We start from the raw sequence: 10,085 nt of genomic DNA, 5'->3' as shown, positions 1-10,085 counted from the left end.
TTTATCAGTCTTTTGTAGAAAACGGCGATTAAAATAGTTGTTGAATACTATTGTTATTCGTAGCGGTTTTTAGTTTGAATGCATTGAGGATATATTTATTTTTTATGTTAAGAGAAACGTATTAAAATGTTCTTGTATCGTGTGGAAGTTCATGTTTGAGTGTTCGTATGTGCTTGCGTGTTTATGTGTGTGTGTGTGTGTGTGTGTGTGTGTGTGTGTGTGTGTGTGTGTGTGTGTGTGTGTGTGTGTGTGTGTGTGTGTGTGTGTGTGTGTGTGTGTATGTGTGTGTGTGTGTGTATGTGTCATTGTGTGTGTGTATGTATATATGTGCATGTGCATGTGCTTGTGTGTATGTATGTGTTTGTGGGTGGGTGTTTGTGGGTGTATGTGTGTGTGTGTGTATATGTGTGTCGGTGTCTGACCTTTTAGCTATGAGTAGACACTGAAATAAAAAAAAATAGATAAAATACCACAAATAAACTGTCTCTACATTCCATGGGTTATCCAAGTACCGAGTGTGAACAGCATGGTATCCAACCAGAAACACTGGTTGGCATTCTTTCTCTTATCAATGCTTTCTCCAGACTGTTTTCACTCATTACCATGACTGTCAGTTATAATGAAATACATATATACATATACCAAGGCTTTTTCCCCCTACACGGGGGTAGCCAAAAAGAAAAAGGCATTGAAACTACTCCCACCCATTCCATTTCCTATATATTCCACTCTCCTCCACCCTCCTCCCTCCCTCTTATCCTGGCACATCCACAGCAATGAACAGGTATATAATCAGAAATTTACATCAATCATATCATTAGACCTTAACAAATATAATAAAAAGAAATGTAACTGCATACTCAGTTCGCACCCAGTTTTTTTAATTACTTCATCTGACGAACCGTTTCAGAATAGATGAAGAAATGTGGTTGCAATACTTTGCGTAAGGTCTGTGTTGATGGATAGCCGCGGACCGGGAAATGGATAGAAATTTTTTAAAGTAAGTTTATCAAAGCACTGACAGACGTGCGTACACTTAGAAGGCGAGAACAAGACTGACTCCACGCCAACCTTGCGTTGGCGGGAAAAGCATGCACAAATCGCATTGCGATTACAAAAAATGCTCAAAAATATTTACAAAAATGAATATATATATATATCAATAAATTAACAAAACTGGAAATATGTACATAAAACCAAAAGAAATGTCACCATTACAATGGTTAGTGTGGGTTTGTAGCGGCGAGATGCATAGAGTCGAGAGTAATCGATGCCAACGCTTATGAAAGAAGAAGAACGATAGGCCTATGTCGAGTGTGTGGCGTAGTCAGATGAAGGTGCTGGAACGCGCACGGCTATTTGAAATGGAACATAAAAAAAAAAGAGTAAAGAAAAATAAGAATTATGGGAATGGGAAGGGGGTACTGTTTTAACAAGCAACTGACTACATTGTTATGTCAAGGTATCTTGTAATTCTGTTGATGACAAATGGGAGTTCAGTGTGTATATATTTTGGAGAGCACGAAAGTTATTTTTTTTTAAGAATAAGTTCGGAGTGGAAGTTAAAATTAGAGGTTAAACAGATGTGAGATTAGGAAGAATATATATTTTGGGTATGATGATTCGGAACAGAGTGAACAAACATTCATTTGTATTCATTATACAATTGAAAAGTCTCAAAATTTATTTGGACCAATGCTGAGTACACTTGGCAACTATGATCCGTAGGAAGTACCAGTAGAGCAGACAAGAAGAAGCCATTTCACTTTGGGAGGAAATTTTACGATATATAACAATACCTCGCTCAAGTCACAAGCCTACCTTAGTTCGTGGTATTGTAGATGCTTGTCTGTTTATCACTTTTTTTTTCTTTAACAAGACACCTTTTAACAACATCGCTATGATTGATTTATAGGTTGACTGTGGTACATCTATTTTTCCAAGTGGACTTTTCTGAAACAGACATTCATTTTGGATGCAAAGCAGTATTATCATTTGTTATGGGCATATACTTAAGAATTGGTGAAAATATGATAGCAGTCGTGAGGTTGGTGGCAGAAACGGTGGTTACATCGGCAATGCTGGCAGAGGTGTTGATGATGTTGAAAGTATCGTGTGCAGATTCCCGGGCCGCTTCTGAAACAGAAGTAAGAAGTGAAAAGAAGAAAAGAATTCCCGAGGGTCTGGAGGCCGTGATGGTGTTTTCATGGAAGCGCGGGCGGTGAACCTTAACAGATCCTCGAAGTCGAGCAAAGGGAGACTCCTTTTTGGTTTCGTAAAGGGAGAGGCTCTTGGACTCTTCTCTGAGGCTCCCTCTGGAGAGAGACGAAGAAAAAAGACTCTTTGGAAGATGTCGAGATTCTCGTTTCCAAGGTGGTCCCTGAGGAGGCGTCTGACCAAGGTTACCCTTTATGGAGAGAAGTTATTGAGGTTATTTTCTTTTGCCATGATCCCCCCCCCCAACCCCCCCCCCCCAACCCCCACCGTCCTTGGACTCGATAACGCCATTAACCAATTTCATTCTCGTGACCCTAAGGAGTTTTGGGTCTTAAAGTGTCAATTACACACATACAAATTCAAGGTATATTTTCGTCTTAATGTATATTTGACATAAGAAGTATTTTAATATTGAAGCAAATAGCGTTCCGTAGAAAAGTGTAAAAACCTAAAAACTGGAATTTTGGGTCTCAAAGAGTCAATTACACACATATAACGCCATTAACCAATTTCATTCTCGTGAACCTAAGGAGTTTTGGGTCTTAAAGTGTCAATTACACACATATAAATTCCAGGTATATTTTCGTCTTAATGTACATTTGACTAAAGAAGTATTGTCATAATGAAGCAAATAGCGTTCCGTATAAAAGTGTATAAAACCTAAAAACTGGAATTTTAGGTCTTGAAGAGTCAATTACACACATATAAATTCCATGTATACTTTCGCCTTAATGTATATTTGACAAAAGAAATATTTTCATGATGAAGCAAATAGCGTTTAAAAAATATGTTCCGTAGAAAAGTTGAAAAAATCTGAAAACTGACCAAATTGATTTCTGGATCAGTAATGAGTTTGTATGAAGATAAAGCAACAACAACAACAGCAATCTCAGAACCAAAAATTAATGACTGGAACTTAGAACAACAGGAATGACGTCTTTCAGCAGGATGAATAGGGTGGCTTTAAGAATGTCATTTGTTTAGTAATTTAAATTAAGCTGCAGTTGTAAACGGGAAATTGGAAGTATAGTTTATTTCAATCATGGAGAGAGAAACGTTGACATAGATAAACATCCTCGTATACTCGTACAGCCCTTGACGACTTTTCAATTTGTTCCAAATCTCCTCAAATTTCATTGTCCAAATATCTTTTGTCTTCCATCCTCATTTTTGTGTTATTTCGATGCAGTCCTACCCCTCCTTTATTTTTACCCATTTATTCATTACAACATTTTCTCTTCAACCCATTTCTTAGTTTTCTCCCCTTCTTTCCTTTCTCGTCCTCTTTATGACTCCGTTTTCTTTCACTCTACAATATTCACTTCTCTGTGACCGTCTTCTTCCGTTGTTCTCTACCCTTTCCATCCCATCTCCCTTCCTCAACTCCACTCTATCCTTTTATTCCGCCCCATTTCTTCCATCCTTGTATCTGCCTTTTCTTTTCATCCCCTTTATGTTACTTCCCTCTTTCTGATATTGCCACAATTTTATTTTTCGGAAAGGGGTAGAGGTGCAGTCTCTTTAGTATGTTTCATTGCCCTAGGTTTGATCATTTCTGGCCGGAAGACAAATACCAATTGATAAAAAACGCCGTCAAAGAAAATGGGATAGTTACAAATCAGATGATCTGCTGATAAACTGTGGTATCATAGTATAAGAATGAAGGAATCATAAATTTTTTTAATAAAAAATCCTGTCGACAACAAGGATAAAAATGATAAGGACTGTCCGATAAAGAATTTTACCTCTTATTTCATGCATAAGTTTCTCTAGAACGATATTTTCCTTCGCATGTCATTTCTTATCTCATTCTCATTCTCCCCTGATCACTTACCATGTCGATCATTTCCTCTTTCTCGTTTCTTCTTTCTGATTTCTTCACCTTTTGTTCTCCGTCTTCGATATTCTCTACCATTTATTCATTTTTCAAACCAGTCGTCTCCCATTAACTCTTCTCCTTTTCCTGTTTTCATTTCATTTCTGAACCCCTTTCTTATTAAAGAGGTGACTTACAGGAGCCTTCACACCTCGGTAGCAGTCAGAGTAGAGCATCATAATGACTATTGCATCGAATTTCAACGTCTGAAAATTGGCAGCCCCTCAGCGATTTTCCCTTACATCTGGGAAGAAACGTTGGAATATTACTCGTAGAGTAATGGTGTGGCGTTGATTGCATTTTACCGTGGAAAAGTGTAGAAAATAAAACTGAAGTTGACAGAGAGAAATCTTGGGCCGGTTCGTAGGGCGAGTGTGCCATGCGGAGCCGGACGTCCAGATAGAGATGATGGTATTGAGTGGTTTGAAAAGTAGGTCTGCAGGTACATAATTTTCTCTGTCGTCCATCTCTCGGGACCATTACCTGCACCAGGTATCATTTGTTGGTCCCCTTGAAAAGAGATTAAAACAATAGGTAGTTTTAGGCCTTTCAATAGTTTTGTTGTTTTCTTTTCTTCTATTACTCAAGCAGCTCTCCTCTATTTTGTCTTCCTTGTATCACGTCTCCTCTCCTCCCCTCCCTTTCCAATTCCTCTCCCCCTCAAAATCCCTTTCTCCTGATTTCCTTTACCCCTCCTTTCCACCTTCTTCAACCCTTTCCTTTCTCTCTCTCCATTCTTTCTCCTTACTCTCCCCTTTGTCTCCTCTACTCTCCGGCCTCTCTCCCTTTCCTTTCCTCTCCCTCCTTCAGTACCTCCCCTCTCTAGCCTTCTTTCTTCTCCTTCCCTTAAATCCCATTCCATACATCCATAGTCTCGACACCAGACAATGCCTCTGACCCACCAATTCTTCCAAACATTCTGAACCTCTCAATGGCGGTTAACAAAGCTTTCGAATTAACCAATAGGAGAACTCGGAGACGGTGATTGGTGTAGCGTAGCTAAGCTCCTGCTACCTTCACTCGTTCCTCTCGCAAAGGCCAAAAACCACAAGGAAGATGGCTTGTATTCAGGAAAAGAGCAGGAAGGGGTAGACTAGAGACTGGGTTGAGCTGCAAAAATGGAGTAATATTAGGATGGAATAGGTGAAAGATGCAATGGAAGAGGAAGGGATAGAAGGAAAGGGGGATTTTTCAAACGTTTTTCTACGTTTTAATTTTCACGCATATTGTAATTTTAAAGCTTTCCTGTAAGACTCCGTGCACACGCTCACTCTCTCTCTCTCTCTCTCTCTCTCTCTCTCTATATATATATATATATATATATATATATATATATACATATACATATGTACATATATATATATATACATACATATACATATGTATACATATATATATATATATGTATATATATGTATATATATATATATATCTTCATTTCTATTTCGTTCTCTCTCTCTCTCTCTCTCTCTCTCTCTATATATATATATATATATATACATATATATATATATATATACTTTTTTTTTTCTTAATCTCTATTTCGTTCTCTCTCTCTCTCTCTCTCTCTGTCTTCATCTCTATTTCGTTTCCTTTCTCTCATTCCCTCTCTCTCTGATCCTCTTCCTCTCTGACAACACAAGTTCATTACTGTGTTCTCCCCCTCGTCTTGGTTCCTGTGCTTTATCTGGAGCCTTTTCGATTCCCTCGGCTGATTTGTTTGTTAGTTTTATTGTCTTTATCCTCGGTTTCTCTCATCTCTTTTCCCCTTCCCCTCTCTTTCCCATACTCTTTTCCCTCTCGCTCTCTTTGCCCTACCGCTCAATGCTCCCCATCTTCACCCTGTTCATTCTTCATTTCCTTCTCCATCTCTTCCTCCTCCATTTCCTCCTTCTCCATCTCTTCCTCCTCCATTTCCTCCTTCTCCATCTCTTCCTCCTCCATTTCCTCCTTCTCCATCTCTTCCTCCTCCATTTCCTCCTTCCTTCTCCATCTCTTCCTCCTCCATTTCCTCCTTCTCCATCTCTTTCTCCTCCATTTCCTCCTTCTCCATCTCTTCCTCCTCCATTTCCTCCTTCTCCATCTCTTCCTCCTCCATTTCCTCCTTCTCCATCTCTTCCTCCTCCATTTCCTCCTTCTCCATCTCTTCCTCCTCCCTTTCCTCCTTCTCCTTCTCATTCCTTCCTCCTCCTTTCTCTCCTTTTCATTCCTTCATTCTCCTCCTCTTCCTCTTTCTCCTTATTTTCTTCATACTCCTTCTCCAACTTCTCCTCCTATCCTCCTCCATTTCCTCATTCTCATTCCCATTCCTTCCTCCTCCTTCTCCTCCTTTTCATTCCTTCATTCTCCTCCTCTTCCTCTTTCTCCTTATTTTCTTCTTAATCCTTCTCCAACTTCTCCTCCTCCTAGCCTTCTCCTCATCTTCCTTCTCATTCTCATTCCTTCCTCCTCCTTCATTTTCTTTTTCATTTCTTCATTCTCCTTCTTCTCCTTTTTCTCCTTATTTTCTTTCTATTCCTTCTCCAACTTCTCCTCCTCCTATCCTTCTCATCATCTTCCTTTTCTTCATCCTGCCTCATCTCTTTTTATCATTTTCTTTCTTCTCCAGTTTTACTTCTTCATCTCTTTCTCCTTCTCTTCGTCCATCTTTTTCTACTCCTCCTCCACTTTTTCTACATCTACTTTTACCTAATCTACGTCCTCTCTTCCTACTCTTTTCCCTGTCTCCATCCCTATTTCTTCATCTACTTCATCCTCTTCCTCAAACTCGCTCTCTTCTTAATCCTCTTCCTCCTCCTTGTCCTCCTCCTCCTCCTTCTCCTCCTTCTCCTCCTCCTCCTCCTTCTCCTCCTCCTCCTCCTCCTCCTCCTCTTTTTGCTGCTGTTACTCCTCTTCCTCTTCCTCCATGTTTTATCTTTATCCTTTCATTCTCCTCTTCTTCCTCTCTCAGCCTCTTTCTTCTCATCATCAAATCCCCCATTTCCTTCTCTTCCCTCACACTTCTTGACCTCCTCCACCTCTTCTTCCTCCTCCTATTTCCGTTCCTCGTATTTTTCTTCTTTTCTTTCCCTCTTTCCCCCTTTAGGGCTTCAACACAATGGAGGAGGAGGAGGAGGAGGAGGAGGAGGAGGAGGAGGAGGAAAGTCAAGGGCCAGGTGGCCATCGACTTATCATAACTTTCCATTGGACCCTCCGCTGTCTTCCGCTTCTTCCACCTTCGACATCCCTCCTTCCACCCGTCCTCCACCTTTTCTTTTGTTTCTTTTAGCTCACTTCCTTCCTCTTCCTCTCCCAGTTAACTCGCCCTCGCTCTCTCATGCATTTCTTCACGTTTCTTCTTTATTTTACTTCTCATCATCCTCAGCCTCTCTTTCACCTGCTCCTCCTCCTTCTCTTCAACCGACATCTTCATCCTTATCCTTCTCATCCTTACCCCTTTCCTCTCTCCTTTGCCTTACCGCTACTCCTTATCTTCTTCATCTACCTCTCTTTTATTCTCCCCTTTCCTCTTCTGCTCTTCTTCTTCTGCCCCTCTTCCTTTTCCTCAACCAACATCTTCATCCTTATCTTTCTCATCCTTACCCCCTTCCTCTCTCCTTCTCCTTCCCGCTACTCTTTATCCTCTTCATCTACCTCTCTTTTATCCTCCCCTTTCCTCTTCTACTCTTCCTCTTCTACCCCTCTTCCTTCTCCTTAACCCACATCTTCATCCTTATCCTTCTCATCCTTACCCCTTTCCTCTCTCCTTTTCTTTACCGCCACTCTTTATCCTCTTCATCTACCTCTCTTTTAACCTCCCCTTTCCTCTTCTACTCTTCTTCTTTTGCCTCTATTTCCTTTCGTTCTTCTTTTCCTTCCTTTTAATCCTCCTAATCTACTCCTTCTCCTCATATTCCTCCTCCTTTCTTCTCTTCCATTTTAAGTTTAACCAAGCCTTTAGTTTTTCTTTCTGCAAACATTGCCTTCATTTCTTTCATTCTTTTCTTTATTTTTCTCATTTTTCTTTCTATCTCTTTATTTTCTCCCTTGGCCCCCTTTTCTTCATTCTTGCCTTTCTCTTTTCCCTCTCTTCCGAACGAAAAAATCCAGAGCTACATTCACGTTAATCGAGTTTTCCGTTTCCATTGAAGCTGCAGATGCATTTCCCCATTTTTTTTCCTTCTTTATTTTTTTAATCCTCCCCGGAATGTAAAAACTTTTCTTGAATGACGATTGGGAAACACACTCGGGTCTTGTGAATCGTCATGTAAATTGAGCTTCATTTACTTATCCAGAAGAGGAGAAGAGAGTAAGATCCTTAAGGGGATAGATAGCAGGGAAGAAGGAGAAAGTAACGAGTTTAGGTAGTTGAGAAAGCTAACGTCTGGAGATCCGTTATTTAACGTTTCCTTCATCACATAACAATTATCCGTTTTCTGTCATGTGTATTAAAGTCTTAAGATTCTAGGTCTTGATCAATACTTTCAGTTGAACAAAACCGTTTTGTTGGAATGGAATCAGTAAATATGAGTGTCACGCTGAAGAGATTGATACTTGTGGTTCAAAATGTTCTTACTCCAATACACAAAGTTCAATATAAAGTGACCTTGATATTCATTCTAATCTACATAATAGAGGCTGACTATCCCCAGAAAGTAGTGAAGACTACTATAACTCTTAACTACCACGCGGCAGATGGATTAGGCATACTAACCGAATAAAATAATCAAATTGTTAATGAAGATTCTTTTTTGTTTTAGTCCAGATAATTTTTTTGCTCAAATGAGTAAAATTGCTTAGTGACCGAGATGAGATGAGATCGTTTCAACTGAATAGAACTTATGAAGGATATTATCATGATGGGACGCCCTGACACTGTTAATAAAGATTCTTATTTGTTTTTCAGAGTCCAGGTAATTTTTTCGCTCAAATGAGTAAAATTTCTTGGTGACAGAAGCAAGTATAAACTGAGACACTCCTCTGTGAGATGAGATAGTTTTAGCTGAATAGAGCATACAAATGATGGGACGCCCTGACACACTATAGGGTCACTTGGCACCTGAACCCACTTCTTGTAATCATTCATGAAATTCTAGTACTTGATAACACCTTCCAGGTTTAAATCAAACATTTAGACACCTTGCAACGTATCATGATACACTGTACAACACGTTGAGGTCATATTGAAATACCTAACACTTGGTACACTACGTTATCTTTGATATCTTACATCAAGAACCACACAACCTTCAAAACACGTCTGAAGGCCTTTACAACTGTTATCGACACCATCAACCGTAAATCCTTTCCACCGGATTCCAACAATACCTGACACCTTCAGAGAACTTCGGACGCCTACACAGGCAGAACTCTGCTTCACCGCCCGTCTGGAAATTCCTTTTTTTTTTTTTTTTTTAGGGGGAAGCGAGCGTAGGGGATTTAGCGTCCCTCGTTGCTCCTTACCAAGTAGTCTTCCACCTTGTTACCAGAGGACTCCACATTCAGCATTCATGCCTCCACTTCTTGTACAGGGACACTCTTCTTTCCTCTTTGTCCACAAATCCACTTCCTCTCGGTTATTCAACTTTCACAAGCTCTTCTCCTTGGTATCTATTCAATCTCTACTCTTAGGGCATATACTCTGTTATTTTCTTCGCGTCTTACAGTTTCTTTCCTATTCCTTTCTATTCTTTCCCTTGCATTGCTTTTATTGCCTTCCCTTGCCTTGCCCTGTCTTGCTTTGCTTTAACTTAATTTCTTGTGCCTTCCCTTTCATAGCATTGCTCTGTCTTTCCCTCCACTTCTATTCCTTTTCACTTCACTTAAACTCACTTCACTTCACTTCACTTCACTTCACTTCACTTCACTTCACTTCACTTCACTTCACTTCACTTCACTTCAACTAACTTCACTTCACTCCACTCCACTCCACTCCACTCCACTCCACTCCACTCCACTCCACTCCACTCCACTTCACTTCACTTCACTTCACTTCACTTCACTTCACTTTCAC

Source organism: Oratosquilla oratoria, chromosome 28, assembly GCF_046742065.1.
Source record: "Oratosquilla oratoria isolate Oo_2021 chromosome 28, ASM4674206v1, whole genome shotgun sequence".
In the NCBI taxonomy this organism is placed as follows: domain Eukaryota; kingdom Metazoa; phylum Arthropoda; class Malacostraca; order Stomatopoda; family Squillidae; genus Oratosquilla; species Oratosquilla oratoria.
This window is presented reverse-complemented; position numbering follows the sequence as displayed.